We start from the raw sequence: 13,127 nt of genomic DNA on the forward strand, positions 1-13,127 counted from the left end.
GGTATGTATACACCCTAAATGGATAAGCAGCATGCTGGAAGAGTTCCAAGTAGGATACTACTGCTAACTCGACCATAAAGGCGGAGTACATTGCTTCAGCAAAGGCAACAAAAGAGGGAGTTTGGATGAAGTTCATCACAAATCTAGGAGTCGTGCCGAGCAACAAGGAGCCTATTCCCTAATATTACTATAACAATAGGACGATTGCTCAAGCAAAGGAACCTAGGTCTCATCAGAAGCATAAGCACATTCTGATGAGGTTCCACCTAATTAGAGAGATCATGGCCCGAGGAAATATAGTAGTGGAAAGAGTTTTATCTGAAGATAACATCACAGATCCACTAATAAAGTCATTATATTATATTGTCTTTGAGCGTCATAGGGGGTTTGATGGGGATCAGACACATAGGTGATTAACTTTAGGTCAAGTGGGAGATTGCTAGTCATAGGTGCCCTGCAAGCCAATCACATGAGTGATGGCACGTGTGACATGACACGCACTCTTTTTGCTTATTATATTATTTAATATTTTATCATTTTATATTACTTGTTATATAAATATATATTGTGATGTCCATGGATCTACACAATGGGAATTGGATCATGATGAGATCACGATAATGAGATCGATTCTCCTTTAAACATATACCCTAAATAATTCTAATAATTCTAATCATAGATTATTCAAGAGGGACATCGAGATAACCGAACAAACTAGTATACTATATACTCATCCATATAATGGAGATAGCTAGTCTCATAGTTACTCGTATAGGGACACTAGGGATACAATGTAGGTGCTCATTGGAGAACGAGTTCATTGTTTGATCCGTTCACAGAATGCTAGATGGTTGATGATGCCTTATTATCAGACAGTGATTTCGTAGTCCTAGTGGTATTTCTAGACCTTAGACTTGAGATACCAAGGATGTCCTGTATAAGTACTCCACTCTTTGATATTGGACTTATAGACTTGGAAGTTCTAGATCTAGCACAACTAGTCATCGGGAGTGGTAACCAATCTTACGAGGGCTATTGAGTATTGATAGACGATCATCTGCTCTCGATGTCATAAAAAAAATATTCTTTGTGTTCTTGCTTAGACAAATCCTTGGCCATGGTCATTCAAATTGAGAGAAAAGGAGTTCTCCGGGAGAATCTGATTAGAGCGAGACTCAAGTAGAAATCGTATAGGCCTAACAGCACCATGCCTGGTATACGGTCTCTAGGATATTAGATAGATAAGGAACTATAGATATAAGATAGTTGAGGATAGACATATCTAGTGGATTGGATTCCCTTGTATCTTCTAGGGACTACGGCGTAGTGGCCTAATACGTCCGTAGTCAATGAGTCAAGTAAATTATTATAGAGATAATAATTCACTGAGTCGGAATGATTTCTAACAGGTATGACTCATGACCAACCTAATATTGAGCCTAAAGTGTTACACACATATTTTAGGTATTGCGATGAATAGATGTTCGGATATAAGATAATCATTGGAGCCCCTATCTTATTGGATATCCAATAAGCCCCTGAATTATTGGATCCTATGGATAAGATCCAAAAAGTACCAATGAGAGATTATTGGATAGAGACCCACTAATCTAAGAGGCTTGGGTAGTTGGATGGAGACCTAATACTCAATATGATAAGATCCATTAGGATTAAGTTGACAAAGGGCCTCTATAAATAGGAGTGAACCAAAGGGCCATGGGCTAGGTTCTTTTTGGATACCTTCTTCTATTATCCTCTCTCCCTCTCCTCCTCATATTACAGCCCCTATTTAGGGTGTGTGGACAGTAAGAAGGGGCAATCCCTTCTTGATTGCGTGGTGCATGCGAGGAAGAGTTTTGGGCAATGATTTGAGGAGCGTCTTTGTAGTCCCTGTCGTGTGGATCACCACTAGAGAGGAGGGCATTTAAACTCCTTTATATAATCCCATAGATTTGTAGGAATTCAGGGATATACGATCTCCCTAGGTAATTCTCTTACATGTAGTATTTCAATTTCGCGGGTTTTTGTGCACCAACTTTTGCACGATGATAAGAAACCTTTTTCTACAAAAATTTTAGAATTTTACTTTTTGTTCTTCTGCTATGCATGTGATATCACCTCAGATTTCCCAACACTTGATATAGGAGACAATGGAGGTGTAATCTCTTTATTTATCACTTTGTCTTTGTCTTCATCTTGCACTTCCTCCATATTTGTGCTTTCGTCTTCATGAATTTTACATCTCTACTCACATGCACTTTGTGTTTTTCTAGATCAAATAACTTGTAGGCTTTAGATGGGGTATTATAGCTAATGAAAATATATTTGGAGCTTTTGTCATCCAATTTTGTTCTTCTTTAATATGAAACATGAGCATAAGCAATGTATCAAAAAAATCCTTAAGTGAGAGATGTTATGCTTCGTACCACTCCAAGTTTGTTGTGGCGTTATGTCTTCCAAGCTACTATTGAACATCTATTGAGTAGGTAGACCACACATGCAACAACTTCACCCCAAAACTCCTTTAGTATATTTTTGCTTTGTAGTATGCTTCTAACAATATTAAGAATGATTCGATTCTTCTTCTCCTCTATACTATTTTGTTAAGGGGAATATAGTATTAGGAACGGGGTCGGCACTAAGAGGGGGGTGAATTAGTGCAGCGGTAAAATCATCTTCAAAAAACCTTTCGTTTCGATAAAACCGTTTACGTTAAATATCGATCTCGGAAAGTGTTTAACTTTAAAATGTTTGCAAGAATGTAATGAGCAAGTGAAGTAACTAAATCAGTTTGCAATGCGAGAATTAAAAGCAGAAAAAGAATGCAAATCGATTTATAGTGGTTCAGTTGTCGTGACCTACATCCACTCTGCCAATTCCTCTTCCGTCGAGGCCACCGGCATCCACTATCGATCTTCCTTTAATAGGCAAAGATCAACCTCCTTCTTACACCCCTCTTCTCATTTTCATGGGTTTAGGAGATAACCATTACAAGCACTCACTCCTCTCTTTCAGAATTCTAAACTTAGAGTAGATGAGAGAATTTCTAAAGATATTGCAGCAGCGTTTCTTCACTTTTAAACTCTCTGTGCTTATGTATCTTAACCAAGGATGAGAAGGGTATTTATAGGCCTCAAGTTGATTTAAACTTGGAGCCTAAAAATATCTCATCCTAGGTTTCCTGGGTCTGGGCGGTACCACCGCCTACAGCCTCTCGGAGGCTGTGTCTGGGCAGTACCACCGCCTGACACAGTCTCGGAGACTGTGCCATGATGGTGTCACCTCTTGGGGTACTGTTTGGGCCTTTTCATTGGGCCTAACACAGTTCTTACATAAGCCCAACTGGCCCATAATTATGTTGGCCCAATTTCAAACCTAATTACGTGCTAACTACAAAATCTAAGACATACTTAAGCTAAACAAGTCCATAAGTCTTGGTTTCTTCCGGCGAGCTTCCGGCGATCTTCCGGTGAACTTCCGACGATCTCTCGGCAATGTTCTAACGGACTCCCAACAAGCTCCTGGACTTCATAACAATCTTCTTGGTGAGATCCGAAGAGCTTCTCTGGCAAGCTCCGAGACTTCTCGGTTGGTTCCGACAGAACTTCCGATGAACATCCGGACTTCCGACGAACTCTCGAACTCCCAACGAAATTGCGTCCTTGACTCCGAGACTTCATTTTGCTTCATGCCTTGCTATCGTAGTTAATCCTGCACATGTAAAACACACTTCAATCTAGACAATTAATACTAAGCATTAATCATATTGTCCGGCATGTTATTGGTCCCTCGACGCTTCGTTCGATTCTTCGGCACATCATCCTCTCTTGCGGCCTATTGCCCAATCGGCTAGTTGACTCCTCAACTCCGACATCCTTACCGCAATATTCGCTCTTCTTGGCCTGATGCCCGAATCCATGGCCCGAAGCCTTCTGTCGATATGTCGACCGATCCTCCGGCCCGACGTTCAATCATTTGACATGTTTTCCGCTAGCCCAACATGATTCTTCGTGCTTTAATTGTCTCATCCTGATCGAAGCATCCTACGTCACTCAAAATACAGATTAAATCATAAACACTCATCAATTGGTTTCATCATCAAAATCTGAGATTCAACAATCTCCCCCTTTTTGATGATGACAACCAATTAATGATAAAGTTAACTAAACTCCCGGAGTTTAAACAAACTCCCCCTATCAATATGTCGTATTGATAGAACCTTGAATTCAAGCTGAATTTAAGTCATTGCAAATTTCATAATGAATATTTGTAACACGTCATCATGCATAACATGATTATACTTCCCCCCCTTTGTCATCAACAAAAAAGAGAAGTTCCAACTATCAAATGTTTGAGATATAAGTTCAAATCATTGCATGAAAAACATAATATCAAGTTTTATCATCATACAATTTGTAAACTAGAAAATTTAACAAGTGTTACATCATGCAAGCTATCAAGTTTTAGATATACTAGGTAATAAGATAGCAAGTTTACAACATACAAGCTAGCAAAAATTTTATAACATTTTAAAACATGCAAGCTAGCAATTTTGAGATGTTCAAGAAAGCAACTCTTCTTGAAATATAAGTTTTGCTAAATGTGCAAGTTAACTTTTTTTTTGCTTCTTGAGATAGGTAAGATAGCACTCGGTGATGTTCAAGATAGCAAGTTCTACATCATGCAAGCTAATGAATCTTACAACATTTTAGAACATGCATAATCACCAAATCATCATAAATTTTAATAATGTGCAAAATTACAAATTTTGCAAGTTTGCATTTGTGCATCTTGAGATTTGCAAGATAGCACTTCTTGCTTCTCTTTTTATATGAGCAAGCTAGCAAGTTTTCTTCTTTTGCAATGTGCAAGTTTCCAAATTTTGCATCTTGAGCTAGTAATATTTCTCTCCCTTTGTCATTGTCAAAAAGAAGGGAAGAATGCAGTTTTGTAGTTCTTTTTCCCTTTACAATAATTTTCAAATCATGACAAAGGATGAATAATCAAGTTATGAATATCAAAATAATTTTTCATCATGAATATTTTATCATTGCATGCATCATTATCATAAGTTGAAGTATTACATGCATAATATAAAATCATCACTCATAATTACATTAATATTTCAATCATTATTTTAGTATGTTTGTGCATCATTATGGTTTCAATTTACAACATGCACAATTTCAAAACTTTGCATATGGTATCCTTACTTCATGCATGACATAAATAAATCAATCACCATGGGCATATCATACATGATATTCACGCATTCATGATACATCATTTTGGCAACAAATCATAGCATTTCAAATCATGATGGTATCTAAATATCAAATTATATTACATCCTATCATGCATGATCATAACTTCTCATTTGTTTGTATAAATTCACGAGTATTTCATGTATAATTTCATATCATCATATGAAAAATATCAAGAGAATTTTGATGATGAGATACATAAATCATGAAGATAAATTGTGAATATCAAGAGACATATTATGATTCTTTTTTGATAGCACAAATAGCGAAAAGAAAGAATCATAGTAGACAATCTTGATTTATAAAAAGAATTTTCAAGTTATAATTCCGAGAAATCAAGAGAAACCATGATTCATTTTAACAAATCTCCTTTTAAATAAATAACAAAAAGAATTCTTAGGAGATCATGATATAGATAAAATTCATTCAATCTTGTAGGAGAACAAGATATAAATTCATGCATATAAAATCTCTTAATTCATTATGAATCATAAAATTATAATTCTGAAAAATCTTGATTCATCTAGAAAATTCTCCTCTTTAAATATTCAAAGAGAGATCTTAGGAGATCAAATAATAAAAGATATTCAAATGAAATTTGAAGTCATGAATTTTGAAAAAGATATTCTCTTTAGTAAATCGTAAAAGAAAACGTAGGAGAAAAAGATTTCAATTCATGCATAAGAACTCTTATGATTCATATTGAAAATTTTCTCAAAATGCAAGAGAATAAAGAGTAAGAAATCTTGATTCATTAAAGATTTCAAGTTATAAATCTTGAAAAATCAAGATCGTGATTTTGATAAAACCCATTAAATTCAAACCATCAAAATCAATTTCATGGTTCACAAAATTCATAACATAAATAGATTCATGATTTTAAATCCAATAATATATTTTTCTTTTTATGTGTTACATTTTAAGTGATTGATTTCATATAAGTATGTTAAAGGTTTTTTCATATGAAAACCATACATCATAGTTTAAAATCGAAAGAGAAAATATCATCATGGAAATCATTAAGATCAATAAACCATTAATTACCCAAAACTCATCATTACTTCAAATTATCATGCATAATTTTGAAAAATAAATTTATTAGGTATGATATCATCAAACATGATTTCATAAGACATTTTTAATCAAAATTATTTTGTTTATCATAAACATATTATTTTCATGATTATTTTTAAAATTACTAGAATGATAAGCATGATTCCTAATTTTTTGTATTTTCATTATTAAGCATATAATTTTTAAGAAAATTAATTCTAAACTAAATTATAAATAACTCATGAAAAATATTATGTAATTTTAAAATAAATTAAGGGCATTTTGATTACCTCGTCGTCGAAAACCGTTAAGGCGTAGTTTGTCACCTTGCCTTTGTTGATTTTCTCCTCGTCTTTGGATGAGCTTGATTCATCCAAAGTCACCTTCTTTTTCTTGTGTTCATAGCAAGTAGTTGTATTCTTTTTTGTTCTTTAATTTTTATTTCATGTACTTTTTCAATTTCTTAGCAAGGAGTTCAAGTTCCCCATCACTTGAGCATATGCTCAAGTGGTCTTCAATTGTTCTAAGCCCGAAATCCTTCCTGTTCTTTGGAAGGTTGTTCTCGAGTTCCCTTTTTACCACATTGTTCATTTCGTAGGTCATTAAAGACCCAATTAGTTCTTCGAGTATAAGGTTGTTTAGGTTTTTAGCCTCTTGTATGGCCGTTACTTTAGAGTCCCAAGTTTTAGAAAGTGATCGTAAAATCTTGTTTACAAGTTCAAAATCTGAAAAACTTCTACCAAGTGCTTTTAAACCATTGATGATATCCGTAAAACGGGTGTACATGTCAATAACGGTTTCACTTGGTTTTATATGAAACAATTCGAAATCATGTATTAAAAGATTAATCTTCGAAACTTTTAATCTACTAGTGCCTTCGTGTGTGGTTTTAAGAATTTAACAAATATCGAAAGTCGTTTCACACAAAGAAACCAGATTGAATTTGTTTTTGTCTAAGGCACAAAATAGAGCATTTATAGCTCTAGCATTTAGTGAAAACGTCTTCTTCTCCAAATCATTCCAATTGTTCATTGGAAGAGAAGACCTTTAAAATCTGTTTTCGACCATATTCTATAAATTTAAATCAATCGAAAGCAAGATAACTCTCATTCGAGTTTTCCAATAAGTGTAGTCCGTCCCATTGAAAAAGGGAGGACAAATGAGAGAAAGTCCCTCTTGAAAGCTGAAAAGAGTCATTTCTCTTGGGTGTTAAACCAAATGAGAAATCACGAGGCTCTGATACCAATTGTTAGGAATGGGGTCGGCACTAAAAGGGGGGGTGAATTAGTGCAGCGGTAAAATCGTCTTCAAAAAACCTTTCGTTTCGATAAAACTATTTATGTTGAAAACCGATTTTGGAAAGTGTTTAACTTTAAAACATTTGCAACAATATAATAAGCAAGTGAAGTAAGTAAATCAGTTTGCAATGTGAGAATTAAAAGCAGAACAAGAATGCAAACCAATTTATAGTTGTTCAATCATTGTGACCTACATCCACTCTGCCAATTCCTCTTTCGTCGAGGCCACCGGCATCCACTATCGATCTTCCTTTAATAGACAAAGATCAACCTCCTTCTTACACCCCTCTTCTCCTTTTCACGGGTTTAGAAGACAATCCTTACTAGCACTCACTCCTCTCTTACAAAATTTTAAACTTAGAGTGGAGGGAATTTCTAAAGGGATTGCAGTAGCGTTTCTTCACTTTTAAACTCTCTGTGCTTGTATATCTTAACCAGGGATGAGAGGGGTATTTATAGGCCTCAAGTTGATTCAAACTTGGAGCCTGAAAATATCTCATCCCGGGTTTCCTAGGTCCGGGCGGTACCACCGCCAATGTCAGTCCGACACTGATACTGCACTGGGCGGTACCACCACCCAGTCTGGCAGTACAACCACCTGACATTGGGTGGTACCACCATCCAGACTGGCGATACCACCACCTGCAGCCTCTCGGAGGCTGTGTTTGGGTGGTACCACCGCCTGACACAGTCTCGGAGACTATGCCATGACGGTGTCACCTCTTGGGGCACTGTTTGGGCCCAACACAATTCTTACATGGGCCCAATTGGCCCATAATTGGGTTGGCCGAATTCTAATCCAATTACGTGCTAACTACGAAATCTATGACATACTTAAGCTAAATAAGTTCGTAAGTCTTGGTTTTTTCCGGCGATCTTCCAACGAACTTCCGACGATCTCTCGGCAATGTTCCAGCAGACTCCCGGCAAGCTCTTGGACTTCACAACGATCTTCTTAGCAAGTTTTGACGAGCTTCTCTGGCAAGCTCTGAGACTTCTCGGCTGGTTCCGATAGAACTTCCGACGAATGTCCGGACTTCCGATGAACTCTCGAACTCCTAACGAAATCACGTCATTGACTTCGGGACTTCATTTTGCTTCATGCCTTGCTATCGTAGTTAATCCTGCAAATGTAAAACACACTTTGATCTAGACAATTAATATTAAGCATTAATCATGTTGTCCGGCATGTCATTGGTCCCTCGACGCTTCGTCCGATTCTTTGGTGCATCATCCTCTCTTACGACCTATTACCCAATCGGATAGTTGACTCTGCAACTTCGATATCCTTAGCGCAATATCCGCTCTTTTTGGCCTGATGCCCGAATCCATGGCCCGAAGCCTTTTGTCGATACGTCGACCGATCCTCCGGCTCGACATCCAATCATCTGACATGTTTTCCTCCGGCCCAACATGATTCTTCCTACTTTAATTATCTCATCCTGATCAAAGCATCCTATGTCACTCAAAACACAGATTAAATTATAAATACTCATCAATTGGTTTCATCATCAAAATCCAAGATTCAACATATAGTACCATCAATAGTAACTGAATACCACAAGCTTCACAAAAACCTTTGATTTCCTTTGATGTGAATTCTGCTCCATGATTCAATCGTAAAACTTTGATAGCATAGCTACTTTGGTTCTCCATTTATGCTTCGAACTTCTTGAATGATTCAAAATCCTCGAATTTCTCCTTTAGGAAATGAACCCATGTTTTTCTCCTAAAATTATCAATGAATGTTAGAAAATGATGATACTTCTTAAGAAGTTGACGATATTAATCCACATATATCGGGTGTGGATTAGCTCAAAGGCCTCTTTGTATAATTTGTTGATTCATTTGGAAAAATCTTCCTTAGTTATTTCCTAAGAATACATGCTTTATAAAATTGATTTAGAGAGTTAATGTGTGGTAGTCCTTCCACCATCCTTTTGTTTGAAAATAAGTTGAGTGCACCAAAGTTAAAATGTTCAAGCCTTAAGTATCATATCTAAGAGCTATCTTTTAAGCTAACATTTTAGCATTTATCGTCAACATGCTTTATGTTAAATAATATTTTTTAGTCATTTTCACTTGCACAATTGTCTTTGTTTTTTAATTTTTTAGTGTGAGAGTTATATTCTCCATGTGCGCATTATATCCTTCCTTCAAATGTTATCTTAAACTTAAAATGTTTATCTTCATGTAATAGACATTAGCAATAAAATGATGCTTCTATTTTTGGCTTACATAAGAATTTTATCTTTTTCCTTTATTTCCACACTTGAGAAGTCTCCAAAAAATACTTATCTATTGTCTTCTTCATCTAGCTCCATAAATATATACTTTTGCCCACACATATGATTGCTTGCTCTACTATCCAATTAGCAAAGGTCTTCCTTTTATACTAGTAATAAAATAAAATCATCCTCTTTTTTATCCTTCTTTACATAGCTAGTTTTCTCAACAACTTGGTTAGAATCATTATACCAATATTCTGATGAATTATGACCAATATTATCATAAGTATAATAATAAACTTTGGATTTGTTATACCTTCTTCCTCTTGAAGAACCATCTCTTTCACCTTTTTTCTTAAGGTATTCTTTATCATCATTGTTGTGTTGTGCTTATTCTTGGCCTCTACCATGCCTAGGATCATGATCATTATGTCTTTATGTTCTTTCTCCTTTAATATCTTCATTCTTATCTTTAAGAAAAAGATTTCTTTGAAGAACTTGTTCTATTTATTCTTGCTTTTTTTGAATTATTTGTTTATGAGCTTATAAGGAGCTCATAAGCTCATCAGTGGTCATGACTTCAAGATCCTTTGATTCTTCCATGGCCATCATAACATAGTCAAACTTTGTATCTAATGATCTTAGGAATTTCCCCACTACTCGATTATCTAGTAATATCTCATCATTTTTTCTTAGTTAGTTAACAATGACCAAGATTATTACGAAGTAGTCGAAATGGACTCCATCTCCTTCATCTTCAATGCTTTAAACTTACCCCTTAGATTTTGGAATCGTACTTTCTTCACCTTTTCTATTCTTATATAGGAATTTTAAAAGATTTCTTATGTTTGCTTGAAGTTGGCAGTGATGACCATCTTTTCAAATGCTCCGCCATTGATAGATCAAGAAAAGAGTTTTCTTTTATCTCTTTCTCATGTCTCTTGAGGAATCTTTTTGACTCGTCATAAGTATAGCTTTATCTTGGGGCTCAATGTATCATTTTTCTATTTCTCCCACACATCTTGTGATCCAAGTAAGGTTTTCAATTGATGCTCTAATTTTCATAATTGTTAGTGGGACAGAAGATAGTGAATGATATGTTGGTAGTCATCTTGACTTTGATACTACTTTGTTAGAAATTGTATAGAGTTGTGAAGAAGAGTGGTTGAGGAAGAAGATACAAGTCTAACTTTGTTGGGTTCAAATATTTAAGCTTATGGTCATAATGACATTCTCTTATCAATTTATAAGAGATGAGAGTATAAGACTATATTCATAAAAAATAAAAAAGTAAGGATACCCTAACTTTCAAGATGATATCTTTTCTCTTTATAAGACATTGACAACTCCTTAGATATATGAACTCATGAGGGATTATAATATCTTCCAAGAGGATTTTACCTTCTTCTAAAATATCTAAGATATTCTTCAAACTTTTAAAAAGATTCATGCCTTTTTTAAGATTTCAAAATCTTTTTTCATCCAAGATGATCAAGTAAAACAATCTTTGAATAAATTAAGTTTAATCTCAACATATGCTTCCCACGTCACTAGTGATGAAGGCATTCAACATGGGGAGGAGGAGCTGGCCAACCAGCATGGAGGAGCACATGATATTCAAGGGGTGAGGCTCAAGGTGGACGATGTGGTGAAGGTGATGATGTACCTGGCCAATGATGAGTCTCGATATGTGAGTGGGCACAACTTTGTCATGGACAGGCAATTCTTGACTAGAAACCCCTTGTCGAGCTTGGCTTGCTACTCCATCTCCAAGCATGAGTAATGTTAAGTGACATGCTACTACTGTGTTTGATTTCTTTATGCATGATTGCTTCCCCCTGCAATAATATATAAGGTTCTATATTCACCAACAAAATAAGTTTCTTGATTTGGGTTATAACAAACAGTAGATTCTATCTATTATCCTTTCTATGGTAGACGATATGTGAAAATTTTAAAAAAGATAAGAAAAAAAAGATATTCTTCCATTATCATACTTGTGACAAGTTCGAATATTAGCTCGGATGTTAGACATAGGCTAACACCGAACCCCTGACAGCTTTACATGTCAAATAATAGTGAATATATCAAAAAATTCTATGATGTGATTCATAAATTTTTCTTCTAAAACATAAACTTTTATCATAAACCTTGTCTCTTCTTCTTCTCTATATTTTGGTAGTGATGGGTTCATATAACATATGAGTGAGGAGAGGCATCGAGGACCTTCGTATAATACTTAGGAATGACTTATCATCAGCGTAGGAACAATCTTCCTTTCAAAATCTCCATCAAAGGTCCTTTATTTTGTCCTTGATGTTACAAAATTCATGAACCTAATTAAATCTTAATACTCAATGGAATATTATAAATCTATAGTCAAAATTTCATTATCTTCATATGCAATATGGGCATTACCAATTATCATGTTTATCATGATCATGTGTTTAAGAAGCATTCATAGGGATGAAAAATATGTTGTCAAAAAGCCCTATTCCAAAATTTTACATTTTGGGGCATGTAATAATTTCTGTGAAGTCATGTAATAATTGTTCAATTTGCATTAAGGATTTGTGCTATAGGACATATTTTTTAATCTGATCTTGACTGATGAACGGTTAATGATTGCAAATACATTTTTTTCTCGTTTGTTTAGTAGCAGCAATAAATCCCATTTAAAATGAATTTATAATGGAAATTTTTTATACATATTTATTATTGCAAATTTGAAAATAGCATATTCATCATATAAACTTCAATAAAGCTTATGTGTGTGTGCACTATTGTCCACATCCATAAGGTATAGGTTTGTCACTCCTAACTACAACTTATATTACTTTGCTAGAGCTCAAAAAAAAATTAAAATACCTAAAATACTTCTTTTTTTTAGCATCCTAGTTAGTTATCAAATGATATTATTTTCAATTAGAGTTTTAAATAATAATAAATCTACAGTAATTAATAGAGATTAACCACAATAACTTATGCACAAAATTTTTAAGTCTTCAAAGAATGTATATATATATATATATATATATATATATATATAGAGAGAGAGAGAGAGAGAGAGAGAGAGAGAGAGATTTCCCTTTATGATAAAGAAACATATCTTTTCTTAAAGTTTAGCAATGAGCAATCTCATTTGGACTGATTTGATGGCACAACCATCTCAAACCTAGCTATGGAAATAAATTAAAATTTATTTTATTTTTTGTTTGATTTAGTTCTTAAAAATTATTATGATTTTTTTTATAAATATAAATGGTTGAGACGAGATTCATTCA

The sequence above is a fragment of the Musa acuminata genome, chromosome BXJ1-1 (genome assembly GCF_036884655.1).
Source record: "Musa acuminata AAA Group cultivar baxijiao chromosome BXJ1-1, Cavendish_Baxijiao_AAA, whole genome shotgun sequence".
Taxonomy (NCBI): domain Eukaryota; kingdom Viridiplantae; phylum Streptophyta; class Magnoliopsida; order Zingiberales; family Musaceae; genus Musa; species Musa acuminata.